Here is a 19,942-nt window from a genome sequence, read left to right as displayed (position 1 = left end):
CGAAACGGTGGCCTTCTCCGTCACGCGACTCGTAATTTGGGCCCTTGACTTCTGGCGTAGGGAGGAGAGCGAGGTCCGCCTTGTTTTGCTTCTCTTGCATCTGCCGCTGGCGCCGCTTTCATCCTGGATGCGGGAGCGCCTCCCGGACTGCTCGGCCGCTGCGAGCATGGCCTCCGAGAGCGCCGCACACGCACAAACTCCATAATCTCGGAAGCCGTGCTGATGCTGCCGGTGTTTTGGTGCGAAAGCATCGAATGGCGCATTGAACAAAAGAAAACCGGCGTCGGCCGCCTGGAAAAACGGCACCTAAATTCCCACTGGCAGCGACTCCACGTCACGGGAGCGCCAGGTGTTGCGTGAAGAGAGGGGGCATCGCAGCGACGCCCTCGCTCTCGGAAGCCCGCGTTATCTGCGCCGTGCAAGCTCTCGACTGCACTCTAACGGCGTCTCGGTAATCACTATAAAGAAATTAATGTGTAAATAGACAGAACAAATTCGAACGGAATTACATTGGCGTTAGTGAGTTTCGAACCTACGACCCCATGCTCAGAAACTGAGTGTTTTACCCACTGGGCTAAACTTGACCAAGCGTCTCAAAGCGCTCCCTTGCCCACGAGGAGTTCATAACTCGGAAGACCGCTCAGCGGCGTTCAATTGGACATTCATGCTTTCGCATTCACAATTGATAAGAAGTGCTCAGGTTCCTTCGAATTTTTACAGCGAAGCTGTATACCTCTACCCTCCAATGCATATGTGCGTGGGCGAAAATGTGGGCCGATCCCGGAGGTTCTGCAATTCCGGGCCGACCTGCGGCGGAGGTGAAGCAGGCTTCAAGCACTCCGCCCATAATAATAATAATAATAATAATAATAATAATAATAATAATAATAATAATAATAATAATAATAATAATAGAATCAAGATGCACTGTTTCAAGTCGATGGGTATACTACTGGAATCGTTTAGGAACAGCACATGGACTCACGAGCAGGAAGCGTTGCCACAGACGCAAAGGACAAAATGTATGTGAGTACAACCATAACCCTTGACTCGCAAGAGGACAATGCCACCGGTTTTGGGGATATCTGTGCCGTGCAAATGAAATACGGAATTGTCATGTCTACTGTGCATGTATATATCTGCAGGCGCACCTAATTATGATATCGAGAAGTTCATGACCACGTACTTTGCGTGGGTTAGCCGTAATGAAACTGTCCCTGTGATCATCGTTGGAGGCTTAAATGTGGACAATTGAAAACTAGACACGAAATGGTTCACTCATTTTGCGCTGGAAGAGTTTACCTTGAAGTGCCACACCGATCCAAGTCACCCAACTACTCAACGACGGTCGGGTGAAGGTTTAACTCTGGCCAAGAATCTGCCTAAGGTTCTAACCGAACCAATCAACGTATATCACAGTAATCACAAAGCTATGGTCACTATCACTACCAAATGATACAAAAAAATAGATGCAACCTTGTCTAACGTTATGTGGTGTGCTAAAGCTTCACTGGTCATCCATCTTCACAGAGTGCAATGGCTCCTGATCTTTTCTTCTTCTTTTTCTTTCCTTATCTTTTGTCTCCAGGGTGTCGAAGATACGGTTTGCTTTGTTGGGCCTCACTTTCTTTTACTGAAACGCCACGCGCTACAATGCTATTTGTAAGAAAAATGGAACGGAGTTCGATTAGGTGGCAAATACTGGAAATGGAACACAGAAACATTGGAAGAGGGTTTAAGTACTAGTAATCGCAATGTGGCCTCAGACCTTAAATGTGACCAGACGCCTCAGGAGCAAGCTACTTCCCCATCTGACCGTTAAGTAACAGCTAGATGAGCACTTCTGGAGCCCGCTCCGTCACTGGGCACAAGAAGTGCTTTTTAGACTAAAGTCTTGCATCACAAAATGATAGATGTACCGATGCTCCTTTCTCATATGGGCTATTGTGTTGGGCGGCATGCAAGGATTGTGCTTAGTTGCTTCCGCGTCTCGGACAATTATTCATCTCGCTACTTCAATGGTAAACGTTTTCATCATTTGCGCGCACGGCTATAGCGCTCCAGCGGTCGGGCCCAAACGTCATTCCAGTTATGAATTGCGGCGTTGGTTACGCGTTGGACCGCTGCCCACATGCATGAGCGATCTGCGCAGCTACGGGCAACGCGCACAATCGCTTGGGGCACGGCTGCGCGCCAAGGTTGCACAAACAGCAGCGAGACAGCGACGCCTTGCCGACCTTAATTTTAATAGCTTCGTAAGCCTTGCTACGCCTCCGTTTAGAATGGGAGCACACCGCGGCGCCAAGCGGCTCAAAGGAACGAGCTCTGCGGTACGTATGCAAATGCGCATTGTCCTCACTGCTGCATATGAAAGCGCCAGGGGTTGGCGCGAAAGCATAGCAGGCGCTGGCTCAAAATTACATACAGTCCTCCGAGCGAGTTATATGTCACTCGATTCGTTGAACTGACTGTCATAAATGCTGCGGCTCCACTGATTGGCCGAATTCTTGGCTACTGAAAGAACACAAAAGGCTTATATTAATAGCCTGCCGTCGATGGCCTTCTTAACGACGGCGACATGCGCTGGCTGCCGCCATTCTTTCCCGAGGCAGATTATCTGTACATGTTTTTTTTTCTTTATTGCACTGCATTTGAACATGCTGTCTGGGCACTTTCATAGACCAGTGCCACCATGTGCATGCCTCTCGAGATAATTTTTCGATCTTCAGCAGATATCGACCAGGAAGAAATTTGTTTTGCGCAGTGCCTAATTAAGAGTGATACGATTTTCAAGGTGTTCTAATAGTTATAACCCAGCTTTCGGACTGCAACTGGCTGTTTGTTCCACTTCTTGCGTTTCATGGTAAAGCTGACCCAAAACGCTGTAATGTGTCACGCAGTAGTTTCCAGTAGTGCATCCGTACTGGGGGGGGGGGGGGGGGGGGTTCGCGCGGATTGTGTACTGATACAAGCACATGTTCCTCATCCACTAAATGCAGCGTGCAGTTATGGAGTGTGAGACCTAAGCCTTCCAGGGATATTCGAGAACAACTAAGCAGCTCTGCATAAACTATTTACTTTTGGTCAATTGTCACTGTCTCCGTGAAATAGCTGGACGGTCGCAGGCGCATTATATTTAGACGTTTTTTTTTTTCTTCCTTATTTCTTCTTCGGTTCTCAAAGTGTTACCAGGGGCCTATACAAAGGCACGAAAAGCCTGACGGGTGCTTTGCATCCTTTCAAGTATTCATATGACACAGAAATAGTATATAAAGTAATAGTTTGGAGTTTTACACAGCGTGAACTACACAACGTTCACGGCAACGGTGCAGAAGCATATCTTTGTGTCAGCCAAGCGTATAATCAATTACAGTTTATTTAATAATTCGGGATTTGCCGGCTATAATGGGCAGTCACGATATATAGGTTACCGCAGCAGTACAACGCCAGACAGAGGTGAAAGATTGTAAGTTTTCTTTATACACCGCGTCTTGGCAGTTCACGGCCTTCTGTACTAAGAAAACATCGTGGCAGCATTAGTGCGGTTATGGTGGTGTTCTATTTGCACCCCTGCTTTCCTGCTTTACATCAAACAAATACTACAACAATTTCATTGGCAGACAGCGCAATTTCGCCTCTTCTGCTGTGCCAATTGAAGAACCCAATTTCACTTTCGTGACAAATCACGATGTGCATTTAGCTAAATAAGAACGTTTCGTTAAAAAAAAATATCCGATGATTACGATACTCCCTAATGCAAAATTTAAACGTAGCTCGATACGGATTTTCATCTCACGATATATTGAGGCAAATAATTTGAGATCCAAAATCACCGCCCCGATTGGCAGTGGGCCAGTGCCGTCAGCGCCTTCGCAGAGGGAGGGGGTATGGGAACGCTGGTACGATGAGCGGCGTCGGAGTCAGCTGTGGTAGAAGACGACGACGAACGCGCGAGCAGGGGCACGAGCGCGTTCGCGCCGCGTTACGCCAGGGGGCGCCGACGCTCAACCCACGAACGGGCGCCTAAGAGCTGCGCTTTAAAAACTATTTGATCAGTCACTTTAGGGCACACGATGCAGTGGCCGGAATGAAGTCAACCAGTGCTCAAGGTATGCACGGTTTTGACATATGAGCTGCAAAAGATGTCGCAGTTTCCCGCAAAAGGCGAAGCATCGATTGCGGTAGCAAATTAATAGACAGCTATACGAAGTAAGGATAGTAGTTTTATCGGCCGTATAAACTTGGAAACATTCGCTTACTAACTGAATCAATAAGGGTGGTGTCACCGCGCACAGGCAAACATGAACTCATCGCTCTCGATGATCGCGGACAGTCGCTGTCAAAACGCTGGCGTGAGCAATCGCGGCAGCAGCAGCGAGCGAAGTGACCTTCGGGCTGTGTATCAATTCAACGCAAACAGCGCGTGAAAGCACGCACGAAGGTAGGAGCCGTCATGCGCAGAGTGTTAACCCTGCGCGTGCTGGAGGATGCACGCGGCTATAAACGGTCACTCAGGTCGACGCGCTTCAAGGATTGAACCGGGGCACGGCTAGCCTTTAAAGATAAGACATCACGGCATGTACCGTTTATAGCGCGCAACTCTGGCCCTTGAACATCCTCATTCGGTTTGCTGCCAGAAGGGCACGCTTCGATACTGCTTCACGCAACACTTACTTCTGTACCTTCAGTGTACCCACGATGAGATTGTTTGTTACTCACGATGAGATTGTGTACTCACGAAGAGATGAAGTTAGACGACCACATTCTTCGTCATCTACCGCACTGTGTTATGCTATTACACGCTAACACTGCATGATTACGCTAACGAACTCACAAAAAAAAACGAAGTGCTCGTAATGAAAATACTAGTGTATAGTCCATCACCTGTAGGAGAACAGGATGATGGGTTTTGTAGCGCCCGTTTCCGTGACTTGAACAGCAGACAAATGCATGAGCTAGCTCTGCAAGAGTGCACCAGTTTGGCCGTATCTGTAACGTCCGATGCATCGCAACTGGGCCTGTGCGGGGAAGCCGAATAGTGCAGTACAGCACGGTCCATTAAAGCACAAGTGCCGCCCCGTCTTCGCACGCTCATAACAAGGGTGTGGCGGCGGCGGTCATTACCGCGTCCTATTTTATTCATCCTCACGCTGCCGCTCGCACGAAACAGCTGCCGAAGGCCTTGAGCCCTTAACGCCAGAGACTCACGGATGTTCTTTCTTTGTTTGACTTCTCTCGAACCCTGTGTACATCGTGCGAAAACACAGGCACCAGGGACGTTGCCGATGCATCGCCACTGGCATGTTAGTAATAAGCGTTCCTTCCTGCAGTTCTGGCCAGTCCTCCCTTCTGTGTACGCGCATCGCTATAGAGAGGCACACATGCACAAAGGCGCAAACAGAAGAAGCGCTCCCGCGCCGTTTCGCGCTCATAATAATGGCCGCGTCTTGCATGCGCCATGTAGGAGGAGCGACCGCCCGTGAGATCCTGCAGCAGCCTGTCGATTATTCGTGAGGCTGGCTCGCACGTCGCTGATGGCGTTGTCTGTGTACGCTTTCCTCCGTGGCGTGACGTCGATGTAAGGCAACTTGACATGCTGCGAGCAAAGAGGCGATATGAGCTTTCTTTTTTATCAGGCGTGCTTTCGTGTCTTTCCCGGGCTCACTTTGGTTACTTTATTTTGTATATCGCGTTTTGTTCAGGTTAAGCAGAAACGTCGATTGTCTAACCAAGATGTACAACTTGCGCTTTTTTTGTGTGTTTCACGTTCATCTGAGAACTGTTCTCCTTCTATGGGCGGAGAAGGGAACCGAACATCGGCCATAATTTATTTATCTATTCTGCTGTTCGCTTTCGATCAAGCACAAGCAGTCCCTTCGTTATTATATCAAGCACAGTCGCGAGTCGTTATACACAACAGTCGCACGGTTACTTTTCTTGCAGTGCGACATTTTGATTGATTGATTGATTGATTTATTGATTTATTGATTGATTGATTGATTGATTGATTGATTGATTGATTGATTGATTGATTGATTGATTGATTGATTGATTGATTGATTGATTGATTGATTGATTGATTGTGAAACTTAACAAGTTGAAAAGGAGCATTTCAATGGCCTCTCCTATACGACAATATGATACGTGAGTGAAGCAGGGTAACATGACGTGCTGTGAAACTTTTTTTGCAATAAATCACTGTGAATGCTCTTTAAGAAAATAAGAAAAGGCATAAACAGATTGAAGAGAGAACACGTCCAGCAAGTTTTTTGCTATGTATCGCACATATGAACGCTATAGAAGGGTGATTTCACATTATGGCAACACGTCCAGCCGAAGTGAGCGTCGGCTTCCAAGGCACTGACTAAGTATGTCTAAAGCTTTCATCAAAGAGACCGTGAAGCTTCCTGTCAGTGGTATTCTGAAGATTCAGGTGATACGGATGCACTCGAACACCTAGGACTAACGTTCAGCAAGTCTTCCGAGATACATTCACTTACATCCGCAATGGCAGTGAAGACGTGCGAAATGTACTTGCTGTTCCCGACAATTCCGTATGCATGCGCACTCTCTCAGGCGAAAATTGCTTGCACCAAACGAATTAGTCATTCCCGCGAGCTTTTTGATGGAGTCATAGAATGCACTTCGATCTAACGAAGCTGCATATATTGCGAATGCTGACCCCCATTTTCACAAAGCGGTCTCAGCTCGACAGAGTGAAGCCCACCTGTCCCTTTATATTGAAGAAGATGCTTCGCTCCATTAAAGCACCTGGGGGACTCCTGTAGGACAAGGAGTTGCTCGAGAATCGCACCTGTACTATAAAACTGCATTCGAGTATATGCCAAGAGAACTTGGTTACAAAATTATCTCTCTGGCATTGCTGTGGTGTGTCAATGAAAATTGTCAACTGAAGTAGCGTTCTAGAATACGAGGGCACATGTCCATTTTGTTGAGTTGCAGTAGTCTATACCGACATCTCCCGAAAAAAAGAATAGTTGCGGCTGTCGGTGTTCCAAAAACCCGCTGGTCTCTCGAAATATCGAGTCTCACGGGTAATTGCGCTGTCGGACACGTGACTAAAGAACGCTACGGATAAAAGAAGCCGAAGCCAGAAGAAACAAGAATACCAGAGCGTACGGGGCTCAAAATAGACAGGGTGCGACCGCTTCTTGTCGTGGTGCGCAGATTCGTACGGAAGAGACGAATGTGCACATCTCGCACGTTCCAGCACTCCACGAGTCTCCCGACGCAGACCCGCGACGTCGACGGGGCGCATTAGGGCCGCGGCCCGCGAGGCATTAACAGACACGACGGCGGCATGCGCCAGGCCACGCTTCTGCGTATTCGTACATTACGCGTGGCCCGCAGGCATCCGCACGATGGAAAACACCGTGCAAAAGCAGTTTGCGCGTAGTCTGCTGACAGACACGATCGCTGCGCTGTGTCGCCCATTCCGCTCGACTCTCTGGGGAGTGTCAGCCAACACGATGCAGTTTCCCTTCGGTATTTTTTTTTTTTTTTTTTGCATTTCGTCAATACATTACTGTCGCTTGCATACCAATGGCACTAAGTGAGAGACAGATGTAGTAAACCGTTGCGACCGGCCGATATTACCACACGCAACCACCTGCGCATCTTCTTTGTAGTTTTATATGCGTATTTCTATTTTTTTATTTATTTCCCTGCTCCCGAGGCTCACACCAAAGGCAGTCCTTGTTGCAGTGGCGCACGGTCGTGGCGCAACCCTTGTCCGCGTTATGGCGCACGGTTGCCAGGCAGTGTGCTTTGATAAGGACCGAAGCTTGTCGGCCGCAGCTAAAAGCACGGCTTGGTGTACTGCAGGTCGCAAGTGCGCTCTTGCGAAATTACTTCTCGGACCCACGCGCGTGTAGACTGTCGTTCTATTCGACGTCTTCTGTTTGTTATTGGCAGGAACGCAGCTGCGAGACACGCATAGATTTCGCTGCGCAAACATGGATGCCACATGTGAAACACCGAGTTCCCGTTAAGTTGGAGGCAATGGTATACTCGGTACGCAGACTCCGTAACGGCCGAGAACCTATGGCGGAGCGAAGTTGACGTCTGGTCATTTTTCCCTTTACCTTTTGTATACCATCGAAGGGTCTCGTGTAAATACGCACGCTTGATTGTAGAGAAAGTTATCGCCATACGCAAATACGGATGCCCACACGCGAACATATGCACTGCTTATACTTAGCCCAACGAGTAAAAAAAAAAAAATGACGAGAGAAGACGGCGATGGCCGCTACAAATTTTCGCGTATCAGCGAGAAACGATTGTGTAACTCCAAAAGTACGCTGCACGTCAGGCGATCCCAGCACTCCTATCATCACGTGTCCGTTATCACGTTTCATTGATGATGCCCCCGGATGGACCTCAGTTTTTATCACTGCAGGAAAGGCGATGTCGGCTGCGGTGAGCGATAGTGGGGTAAGCGTATAGTGGAGGGCGCAACCATTGTCGGCGCGATATCGAGTTGAGTGTGCTGACAATATAGACAGGACTGCCCTCTGGACGGCATGGCTATTGCAGCCAGTGAACACACTGAACTCGAGCGCCGTATTATGCGGTCATTATATATACACTTGGTTTCCCCACTCATTTCTTTTGCGGAAGGACCGGTGTAATAGGTACAGAAGCCTATGCCTGTTGATAACCGTCCTCCGAGACATCTAATTGGCGAATATTTGGTAAAGAACCCCACCCGCCGTGGTTGCTCAGTGGCTATGGTGTTGGGCTGCTGAGCACGAGGTCGCGGGATCGAATCCCGGCCACGGCGGCCGCATTTCGATGGGGGCGAAATGCGAAAACACCCGTGTGCTTAGATTTAGGTGCACGTTAAAGAACCCCAGGTGGTCGAAATTTCCGGAGTCCTCCACTACGGCGTGCCTCATAATCAGAAAGTGGTTTTGGCACGTAAAACCCCAAATATTATTGGTAAAGAACCCGTTCTAATAGTGTGAGAGACGCTCAGGCGAAACAATTACCAGCCAACCACGTCAGACTAACTTAGGCGGCGGGAACTCTGCCACCACTACCTCATCCAATGCTCAAAGGCCAGCCGTGCTACCCCAGTTATCAATGCTGCGCGGCCTATTCTTCTGGCCTGAGAGAGTAGTGCATTTTCTTGCATTAATTTATTTTTCATTGCTGTCTGTCTTTATTCATTTTCGCATCTTCTTTGAGTTCCTCTTTTCAGCGCATCGTGCCACTACACCCAATTCAGAGTTAAATAATTGGATGAAAAGCTTAAGCGTAATTTAGCACGTTCTTCATGCTACGTTTACATATATACCGGTGTCACACGTACGTACACTTCTATTGCACTTTTTGCGATGTACCGGCCTTTGTGAACGCCTTTAACTGGAACGCCTCTTGTGTGTGTGTGCCTCCGTGTGTACGTGTTTAATTTTTTTTTTTACGTTTTCCTCTCTGTCCTCTTTCTAACCCCTATCTCCCATCCCCAGTGTAGGGTAGCAAACCGGAGACTGATATCTGGTTAACGTTAACCTCCCTGCCATTTCTCTCTCTCTCTCTCTCTCTCTCTCTCTCTCTCTCTCTCGCTCTCTGGTCGCGATCGGGGCCGATCCTGATCGAATTTCTCGATCACGATCAACAATGGTCGCTGCTACACGGTCCAACGATGCGGATCGAGTTATTATCGTTTACTGATCGTCGGCAACTCTCAAAATTACATGATCACTTGGCTACAAATTCAGATGTGCAATATGCGGTTAAATTTGGACAATATTTCAATTTTACAGCTTACTATTGCTGGTAAAAAGGTTCTTAAAATTTTTTTTATTGAGCTCTCATCGCATTTTGCTCTTAGCGTTTTCAGAATATGCGCCAGAGGGGGCATACGTCCCCCTGCAATAGCAATCAGGAGGCCTGATCGCGACTGTCCGTATCCGGATCCCGCAAGATCGCCATCGCAAATAACGGTGTAGCAACACTCGATCCGGATCAATCTCAATCCCGATTGGGCCCAATCGCCATCACAAGTGTACATGTGACACCGGCATCACAGACCCTTTTCGCACGCCCCCGTGGGTGCCGCCATGTGTAATCACGTGGCGAAGTGTCATTCCTTGCCTCAGCCGGCCCCCGCTGCCTCTGTTTACAATGGTGGCGCACGACGCCGGTGCGAAGACGAATCCCCCGTTTCGACGTTTGTCGCCGACAGCGACTGCGTGACACGCACGAAACTTCGGCCAAAGTTTCAGAAGGCATGTAAATGTCACTTATTCATCCTTCCGAGCTCGTTACGGCTTGTCCGCATGGTATGAGCAGCGCCGCACAGTGCGTGTGCTAAGAGACAAGGCTAGAAATCGTTTTTCAAGAGATATTGGCAAGCACTTTCAGCCGCTGCATTAAATAATGATCACTGTCATCGGCTCTTTTTCTTTCTTTTTTTTTATTGTCAGTTCCTTGTAAGCCACAGTTATTCACTTTTCGGTTCTTTAATGTATTTTTTTTTTGGTGCAACGGCATCATATTATTTAATTTCTACGTGACCACTTGTGAATGTGTCAATTGCGCCAGACTTGTTTATGCCACGCTCCGAGCTTAAAATAGGTCTTTAAGTTTTGTGGTAGCATACAGAAAAGACATAATATCGTTCGTCGCTCGTTTAAGTTGTGGCTCGGGACGAAACGTTTAGCTTCGAACATTCTTATGTAACATATGAAAACAGCTCACTAGTCGGCACACTCACTAATGACTGCACTCGTGTCTAATAAAATTTAATTTAGTTATGGGGTTTTACGTGCCAAAACCACGATCTGATTATGAGGCGCGCCGTAGTGAGGGACCCCGGAATAATTTAGACTACCTGAGGTTCTTTAACGTGCACTTAAATATAAAAACACGGGTGCTTTAGCATTTCGCCCCCATCGGAAGGCAGTCGCCGTGACCGGGATTTGATCCCGCGATCTCGTGCTTAACAGCCCAACACGAAAGCCACTAAGCAACCACCGCGGGTCATATATAATACGTAACGGGTCATATCTCATACATGAAATGCGAAGGTTGTGGGATTGTTCCCCTCCTGCAGCAAGTTGCTTTTTCATCCACTTTCATTTCCATCAATTTATCGTTTCTTTATTTCATTTATTAAGCACAAGTAATTTCGCCTGTGTTGTCCTTCGTGGTGTCAGTGTTTGTTGGCTTCGTATGATATGACTAATAAACATCGGGCCCCTCGGTTAACCCCCTTTCTTCTCGTATATATATATATATATATATATATATATATATATATATATATATATATATATATATATATATATATATATATATATATATATATATATATCCTTGCTTTGCTTTTCTCTATATATAACAGTGTGATGGACGCAAACACTTATCTCCTTTGATTTGGCACCCGGTGCACTGCCGACCATTATACAGCGTTGGCCATTCTCCATTAGCGCCTGTCCTGTGTCATTCTCGGCTATTGTGTGGGTCTTCCAGAGCGCTTATTTTCCGTCGATCTGCAATGCACCGTGTAGCCCGTATGCAGGTGTTGTTAAACATTCTCAGTGCGTCAAACGAAACACGAAAAACCACGTCACAATAAGTTTCTCGAAGACGTAATGGCTGCGGTTAAACTTTCTTTTTGCTTTTTAGAAGGAAGTCATTTCTTATGTAGTGTAATATTGTCAGATATACCTAACGAGTCCCCACTGTTTTGTAGCGTCACACTGGGAATCGCTCTTAAGTGGCGTCTGGTTGGAATAGGCAAGAATTGAAGTAGAAGAAAAAGAAGAAATATTCAGAGAGACTGATTTCACCGACTCAACGTAGTTTACTCATTTTGTGCCTACTGCCCAGTTCTTGGCCGATCCCTCACGGTGTGCATCTGTCGCTCGTGCAGTGAAAGCAACAACAATTCTGTACACCGCTCTCACAAAACCAGCAGTGTAGGATCCATCGTGATATCCTCCGCACCGCGCAAGTGTAGTAGCAATTAAATTTTTTGAAATTTCAAACGAAACAGCAAAAAAAAAATTGAAAGTAGAAAATTTACTATCAGCACGAGAAGTAATTGGCTACGCATAATGACGTGCGCCGCTATATCTTTATTGCTACCACAGGAAATAAAATAAGAGAGCAACTTTTTCGCACGCGTCCTTCTACGCATCAAATGGATAACGCGAGGCGCCTAACGATGACTCCGACGAGAGTGCCATCACTTTTCGATCTCGCAGTGTAGAACGACCCGGAAGACCAGCTTCTTGGTGTTGCACCGCGTTGCAGGCTCTGCCGAGCTGCTCCTTCTACTTCGGATGAGCTCCTCCTTTTTTTTTTTTCAATTTAATGGGACTCCAGCGTGAAAGAGAGACTTCTCTCAAACTCCAGAATTCAATCTTCCGCGAGCAGCCGTGGGGTTGTTTATGGGAACCCGAAACAAGATCGAATAGCGCGTTTTACAGCCACGGGTATCCCGTTCTCCTCCCGGAAGGAAAAAAGAAAAAGAAATGCAGAACGGCTATGATTGTGTTCTGAATTATGCAGTACGAGTTGAAAGAAAGTTACTCTTTTTTTTTTTTTTTTACTTACACATATGGTGCTGACCGAGCACTACTGAAAGCCAGAGCCATTTGCCGGTTCAGAGGCATAACCTCCCGTACAGTTAACGAGTTTAGAAATTAACTAGTGAACTTGCTTGCCGGTACTCCGTTTAACCCGCAAAGTGTACGCGTTTGCTTTTCGTCTTTATCTCCGAGAAAAGTATCCAGAGATTCAACATTTCACTACAGGGAGGAGCGCATATATGACCACGCATGCTCTTAACGTCGTTAGCACTATTTTGATCGCGTCTTCATCAATCACACTTGGAAGTTTACGAAATAAATAAAAGAAGTGAGAAAGGAAGCTTCACAGATCTGAATATAGCATCAAAACAAGATGTTGTCTATTAGGGGTAAAGTATTTCATTGTTACCTTAAAATGTTGTAAGATGTTGTGGAATTCTAGAATTTATCAACATTATCATGAGATGAAATGTAGACAGATCGTGTTGCAACGTTTTATTTTTATTTTACTTTCTTACTTCTGGTCATTCATTCTTTGTTTTTTGCAGGAGGAGGTGATAAAATCTTATTACTGCTGTTAAATATTATAAAGAACAGTTAGGGTATGACCATTTTCACGCTCAAACCATTTTTGGCGCTTGTGTTACTGACGGTTGAGGGATTTAACATGGGGTGTTGGTTGCGGGTTGTAGCAACAGCCGGGGTTAACCTGGGGATCAAGGCCGGATTTAACATTGCCGAGCACTGAAATGGGAACACCAGAGAAGCCATAATGGAGGGCTTCAGAATAAATTTGTCCAGCTGGGGTTCTTTAACATGCGCCTAACGCTCTTTACACAACCGTCCTTGCAAACTAACATTACTAAGTGAAAGCTATTCTGTAGATAAAACGACGTAACACAGATATCTTTCACACTAACAATTATATATATACGTACGTACGTGTGTGTGTGTGTGTGTGTGTGTGTGTGTGTGTGTGTGTGTGTGTGTGTGTGTGTGTGTGTGTGTGTGTGTGTGTGTGTGTGTGTGTGTGTGTGTGTGTGTGTGTGTGTGTGTGTGTGTGTGTGTGTGTGTGTGTGTGTGTGTGTGTTTCAGCCAGGCAACCTGCAACTATTTCAACGAAAGCACTTCAATATCTTAGCAGTTGCTTTAGTTTGGCGTGATATGCCAACATTAACGGCGTTGTCGCCTGTTGCCACATGTTCCTTCCGTCCACCCCACAACTTGGTTTTCATAATTTGCCGTTTTCCAGTTTCAGTTTCTTACGCGAGCGTTCGGTGCTTCAATTTCACCTTTATCGAAGTGCTGCTGCCACGGTCTGCACTCGAACCCACAACCTCAGAAGCCGAGCGCCATAACTGCTGCATCACTTGCTGCGCGCGTCTTGATTTCCTCTTTGCTTCGAGTTAAGGAGAATAGTAAACTGCGCCAAGTAAGCATTGGTCCATGATTGAAAGGTAAGGACGCGCGCTTAGCAATAATGTTATCACACTTGCAACCATCTGTGCCCGTGCTGAAAAAACAGAGCGTTGCAGCCATAGAAAAAAAGAAACATACGAAGAACGAAAGGCGCAGAAGGGCCGGACAAAAGCGCTGACTTTCATATGACGCGATTTCGGGCTTTGTGTTTCCTCTGCTCACGTACAATAAGAGCATATGCATAATTATTACCTGAAACGGATTGCATGACATTGCGCCAATTCCATATTCACGCATGTTTCTTTAGTGCGACGCTTCTAAGAGCGCGAATTGAACACAGGTAATCCGTAAATGTCTGCTTTTCCGAATGAAACAGCGCCGAAGAGGGGACAAACAAGTGGTAAAGACTTGCGCCGTCTTTTTAATGTAAAAGACGTTTTGCAAAGACCCGCCTGTTGCGGAAAGTTTCCTTCAAAACATGTTGCTTTACCAACTGTAGCTCGTACTTGGACCTTCGTTCTATTTTCTTGGCCCGTGAAATGGCTTCTGCAAGTCAAGGAGCAACATCGTGCTTGGCAACCTGTCCATGCTCTTGTTCTTGCGGAAAAATTAGCCTCGGGGCCGCTTGCCTCCAGACCTGCCGTGTGCTGTGGTTTATCAACACCACCGGAGAGCCTTGTGTGCTTGCGGTATATCTGAGCACATTCTGCGATCGTTTGCCTAGGATGATAAACATGTAGAGTAGGCGCTTATCGACGCGCGCTCATTATCTAACCGGGAGACCGCCTCTCAAGGCAGTGGAGGCTCAACGACTATCATTTCCTTTGCTTAAGAAAGGGGGCAATATTACATCAGATAAAACTGACTTCGTGCAACGAGCAAGTTCACCTCGATCAATCTTTCACGCTTTCTTGTTAAGAGGAAGCTTTAAAATTAATTAAATTATGGGGTTTCGTGGGCCAAAACCACGATCTCATTATCAGGCACGCCGTATAGTAGGCGACTCCGGAAATGTTGACCACCTTGGTTTCTTTAATGTGCACCTAAATCTAGGCACACGGGTGCTTTCGCATTGCGCCCCCATCGAAATACGGCCGCCGTAGCCGGCCGGGATTCGATCCCGTGACCTCGTGTTTAGCAGCCCAACACCATAGTCACTAAGTAACCACCGCGAGTAAAAGGAAGCTTTAGCTCGGGCCCAACTCCAATGTCACCTATTCAATACATGTAAAACGCAAAAACGCTTTTCTGAGATAACCACTGGGCCGATTTTAATTAAATTTGTAGCGTTTGAGAGAGAAAGTTAAACTCTAGTGACTGCTGAAGCGTAATAGCGATGTAGGGCCTGAACTTTCTAGAAGAAATTTAAAAAACTGGTGACGTTACCTCGAGGGCATGGCTGAGCACGCACCTATCGAGTCTCGGTATCGCACGCCCAAGGAGCTCCAATTCGTCGCGCTAAAGCTGCGTTGGAATCGCAACCTTTCAGCTATAGACGTTGATTTGGAACATACGGACATATCGCTTCAATTTTCCTGTTGCGATGAGCCTTCTAAGTATAATAATGAAGAATTGATTAAGTGGCTTTGGTTAATTTCCACATTAGTTACCACGTCTCACCCATCATCTGAAATATGCCGACACATACACCCTAGGTCCTAGAAAGGCGCACTTATATCTCTAAAAAAAAAACAAATGTTTTTAATATATGAAACACCTGGTATATATACGCCCGGTAACACGGTCCACAAGCGATTCCATTTTTGCGCTGTTCCCCACCAAGCAGCGTAGCCCTCGTAACGAGCGCATGCAGGCTTCGTTTTATCAGCAAAGCAATGCTAAGCAAATTGCATTCGACTCTCGTTATCGCGTCTTATCAGCGGCGTGTGCCAATTAGCGCCACGTCGGCGCCCTCTCGCGATAATAAACAAAATGCGCATTCATGTTCGCGGTCGGGGATACGTGTATGTAATCGCAGAGCAATGACTCCGTTTGCGCGTGCGAGTTGGAGATGTTATTAAAGGATGGCCCCGACAAGGGATTCGCGCCGGTCTAGAGCACATCCGAGTTATATCCAAAGCGGGCAAATAGAAGGCATAGTGTTGTTGTTATTATTTTTTTCTATCAGGCGCAGAGACCTTCCGCTGCCTCATCGCGCGCGCGCCATTCGCGCATGCGCACACCCAGAGAGCGCCAAGGCTGCGCACCCTAAAACAATCGACTAGCCAGTTGCGTAACTTTCTTCCGGAGACCTCGCGAGCTATCCTCGCGAGCACCTGTTTTGCCGTATGCGCCCAACGAACGCAAGTTTGCAATGCATCGATGCATTGTTCTCGCGAGATGCATGTCGCAACATGTTTTGCTTTTTAGAGTTGTCGAATCTTGCTTAGCAAGAATAGGACGCCTGCTAGAAAGGGGGGGGAGGGAGGTTAAGGGGGGAGGGTGCAACTTCGCAAGGAACATGCCTGGCTGGAAGAAGCTTGCTATGCTGACTTTTTTCGAGGTACAAGCATAGCACGTGGAGGAGTGTGCCGATTATCAGCACCACTGCTCCCTATACGATGCGCAAGTGGCTCTGGGTGAGACCTCCCGCTGCGGATTTCATCGCACTCTGGGAACCGAGAGCACGCCAAGCGTCAAGCGCCGGCTGCTTTCCAGTCTGAATACGCATTTCCGTTGACCTCTGTCATTCGTTGCGGTTAAGACACGCTTGTTGCAGGCAAGCTGCACGGTGGTAAACAAAGAAAACGCTGCGAAGCAATAACAACGACCTTCCGCTATCTATAACTACGCTCAAGGCTTTCGCTTTGCGTTCGGATAAAGATCATTCGGTGGAGTTTATCGTAGCTGTTCTATCTGCACGCACAGACTTATTCACCCACATCACAGAGTGAGGATTGTCATCATTGTTGCGTACTGACTGAAGCTGACGCCCTCGCCGCCGCACCTTCATGAAGTCGCAATCTACAGCTTGTCTGGAAAATTTAACCCAACAAACAAGCAAATTTTTTTCCTACAGTGCACGGCTTCTTTCGCGCTCGGCCCTTGACCATACTGTATGCCCGTAGGGGCGTAGCCAGAATGTGGGAGTAAAGTCTTGAAAAAGAGAAAGAAAAAGACACATCAGTGACGATTAAGCGATAAATGCGAGAGAAATGCCTTAGCATTACGTCGCCTTTTTGAGGGCCCGGATCCATGATTCAAACCGCGTTCTTCATCATCATCATCAGCAGCAGCAGCAGCCTGGTTACGCCCACTGCAGGGCAAAGGTCTCTTCTCCAACTACCCCGGTCATGTACTAATTGTGGCCATATCATCCCTGCAAACTTCTTAATCTCATCCGCCCACCTAACTTTCTGCGCGCCCCCTGCTACGCTTCCCTCCCCTTGGAATCAGTCCGTAACCCTTAATGACCATCGGTTATCTTCCCTCCTCATTACATGTCCTGCCCATGCCCCCATTTCTTTTTCTTGATTTCAACTAAGATGTCATTAACTCGCGTTTGTTCCCTCACCCAATCTGCTCTTTTCTTATCCCTTAACGTTACATTCTTATTTCCATAGCTCGTTGCGTCGTCCTCAATTTAAGTTGAACCCTTTTCGTAAGTCTCCAGGTTTCTGCCCCGTAGGTGAGTACTGGTAAGACACAGCTATTATACACTTTTCTCTTGAGGGATAATGGCAACCTGCTGTTCATGATCTGAGGATGCCTGCCAAACGCATTCACCACATTGTAAAGTGTTGTTTAAAAGACGCACGTCCTGCCTCTTCGAGCAGTGAAGTGCAACTGACGGTAGTCCAGAACAGACCATCGTCAGTTGTACATACATACATACATACATACATACATACATGCATACATACATACATACATACATACATACATACATACATACATACATACATACATACATACATACATACATACATACATACATACATACATACATACATACATACATACATACATACATACATACATACATACATACATACATACATACATACATACATACATACATACATACATACATAGCTCTCCCGTCCCTTCTGTATCTCTACTACGTGACCGGCTTCCCACATTTCACACACATACACTTTTTTCCACTTTGGCGCTCCTAATGATAATGCACTAGATGTCCCCTCAAAGGAAACAGCTACGTCATAAAGCAAGAGTAACGACTTAACTGTTAGTGAAGAGTAGAATCAATAGAGGTGGTGACGTGCGTTAACACAATAAAGTGATAGAGGTGGCAGAAATAGAAAAGCAGTACCTTTCAAGTCAAATCAAGAACTATATCGGCAGTTGATGCGTATTTAATTTCACATACACGCGCACACACGCACACACACGCCATCTATCTATCTATCTATCTATCTATCTATCTATCTATCTATCTATCTATCTATCTATCTATCTATCTATCTATCTATCTATCTATCTATCTATCTATCTATCTATCTATCTGTCTGTCTGTCTATCTATCTATCTATCTATCTATCTATCTATCTATCTATCTATCTATCTATCTATCTATCTATCTATCTCACACACAAAAAAGAAGGAAAAAATTTATCTCTACGCATGTTTGTTGTTTTTTGATCGTTGGAATTTATAACGAGTTCTCATCGTGAAAAGGTACCATCGTTCCGTGTTTCAATTCTGTGGCATCACGTGCGGGATTTATAACAAGATCAACGACTTTAAATCGCTTCTTATTTTGAAAGAATTGCGGGCTACCATACCTCAATAATACAGCCACCCCCGCCCCGGTATTTATTGTGAACGTGATCGAGTTGCGCCATTCATAAAAAAAGACATAAAAAGAACACCCCTTTAAGGCGCGTGATGCTAGCGTTCCCTTCTTGTCATTCAAACATCTCCCCGGTTTGCTGCCCTTTCACAAGGGTCATACCATTAGGAGTGAGCGGGTCTCGAAGTGCCAGCGCCGAGGACGACAAAGAGCAATCTCGCTGAATTTTCCATCACGCAAACGACCACCGGCATCTGCGGGAAGAGCGGTTACGACAACATTCGCGGAAACAATCTGAATGCGCTTACTAGCGGCCGTTATCTTCCGTGGGAAAAAAGAAATGGAGAGGCTGTGCACCAGCCCTCAGTTCTCCCGCTCGAGCACACTCCTTATGAGACACTTTGTCCAACCGCCCGCATAACGCTTCGCGTCTCCCGGGGACGTTGACGCAGAAGGAGAAGATGAAGAAAAGCTGTCCACTTCCCGCAGCCGCGTGATTGAATATTCATACGCATTGAGCAAGCACCGTCTATCGGCCCGCGTCGTCGCGGTATCGTTTCGGCTGAGCCTTTTTTCCGAGAACACATCTCCTTCCTATTCTCCCGAGAGCGATTCCTTTCCTACTGCGGCTGCCTGAGGCAATCGAAAACGACTCCTATACTTCGGCATGACGTGGAAGGTATACGTTGCGCAGACGCCGAGACGAACCGAGTCTTCGCGTGTATTTATGGGGTAACACCGCATACATACAGTTCCTTCCAACGTTGTTTGTCCTACACACATGACGCCGGCGTTATAGTTGCTCTTGTGCCTCGCTTTCCGCAGACTGGCCTTCTGTTTCTCGCGCGCCATTTAGGAGCGACCTCGTTAATAATGAACGCTCAGATCATCTATTCACGTCGAGGCATATATGCTACACGTCGATACCCGGCGACGGAAAAACGCTCCGCTCCCCGGTCACGTATAGCGTATAGCAAACATGAATGTACAACGAGGAACACCTGCAGACAAGGTGAAGCGCGTGCTCGTGTCCGCCCATTTCAATCCCCTGCGTTCGATTTTATGCGCAGCTCGACGACATTGTCTGCTTTTTGTGACTTCCTTTCGGCCAGGCAACGCATCGCTGTCTACATCTCTTTTTGCTTACATTGAGGCGTCCTGACGCGGTGAAAGACGGGCTTCTAGTTCTTCAAGCGCTTGTTTCCAT

At 46.8% G+C, this 19,942-nt stretch overlaps 2 protein-coding genes and 1 non-coding gene across 4 annotated transcripts in view; 1 reads left to right on the top strand and 2 right to left on the bottom strand.

Moving 5' to 3' along the window:
- LOC142578823 (uncharacterized) overlaps positions 1-19,942 on the top strand; it is a 524,047-nt gene that overhangs the window by 149,818 nt on the left and 354,287 nt on the right. The gene's annotated exons all lie outside the window — the stretch shown is intronic.
- The window catches only part of LOC142578827 (GSK3-beta interaction protein), a 613,414-nt gene that overhangs the window by 478,476 nt on the left and 114,996 nt on the right, over positions 1-19,942 (bottom strand). The gene's annotated exons all lie outside the window — the stretch shown is intronic.
- On the bottom strand, positions 765-948 carry LOC142580631 (U2 spliceosomal RNA). The gene has a single exon (XR_012827804.1). It is a non-coding gene; the product is annotated as a U2 spliceosomal RNA (small nuclear RNA).

The sequence above is a fragment of the Dermacentor variabilis genome, chromosome 4 (assembly GCF_050947875.1).
Source record: "Dermacentor variabilis isolate Ectoservices chromosome 4, ASM5094787v1, whole genome shotgun sequence".
In the NCBI taxonomy this organism is placed as follows: Eukaryota; Metazoa; Arthropoda; class Arachnida; order Ixodida; family Ixodidae; genus Dermacentor; species Dermacentor variabilis.
The sequence above is the reverse complement of the archived record's forward strand: the minus strand, read 5'-3'. Positions and strand labels throughout refer to the sequence as shown.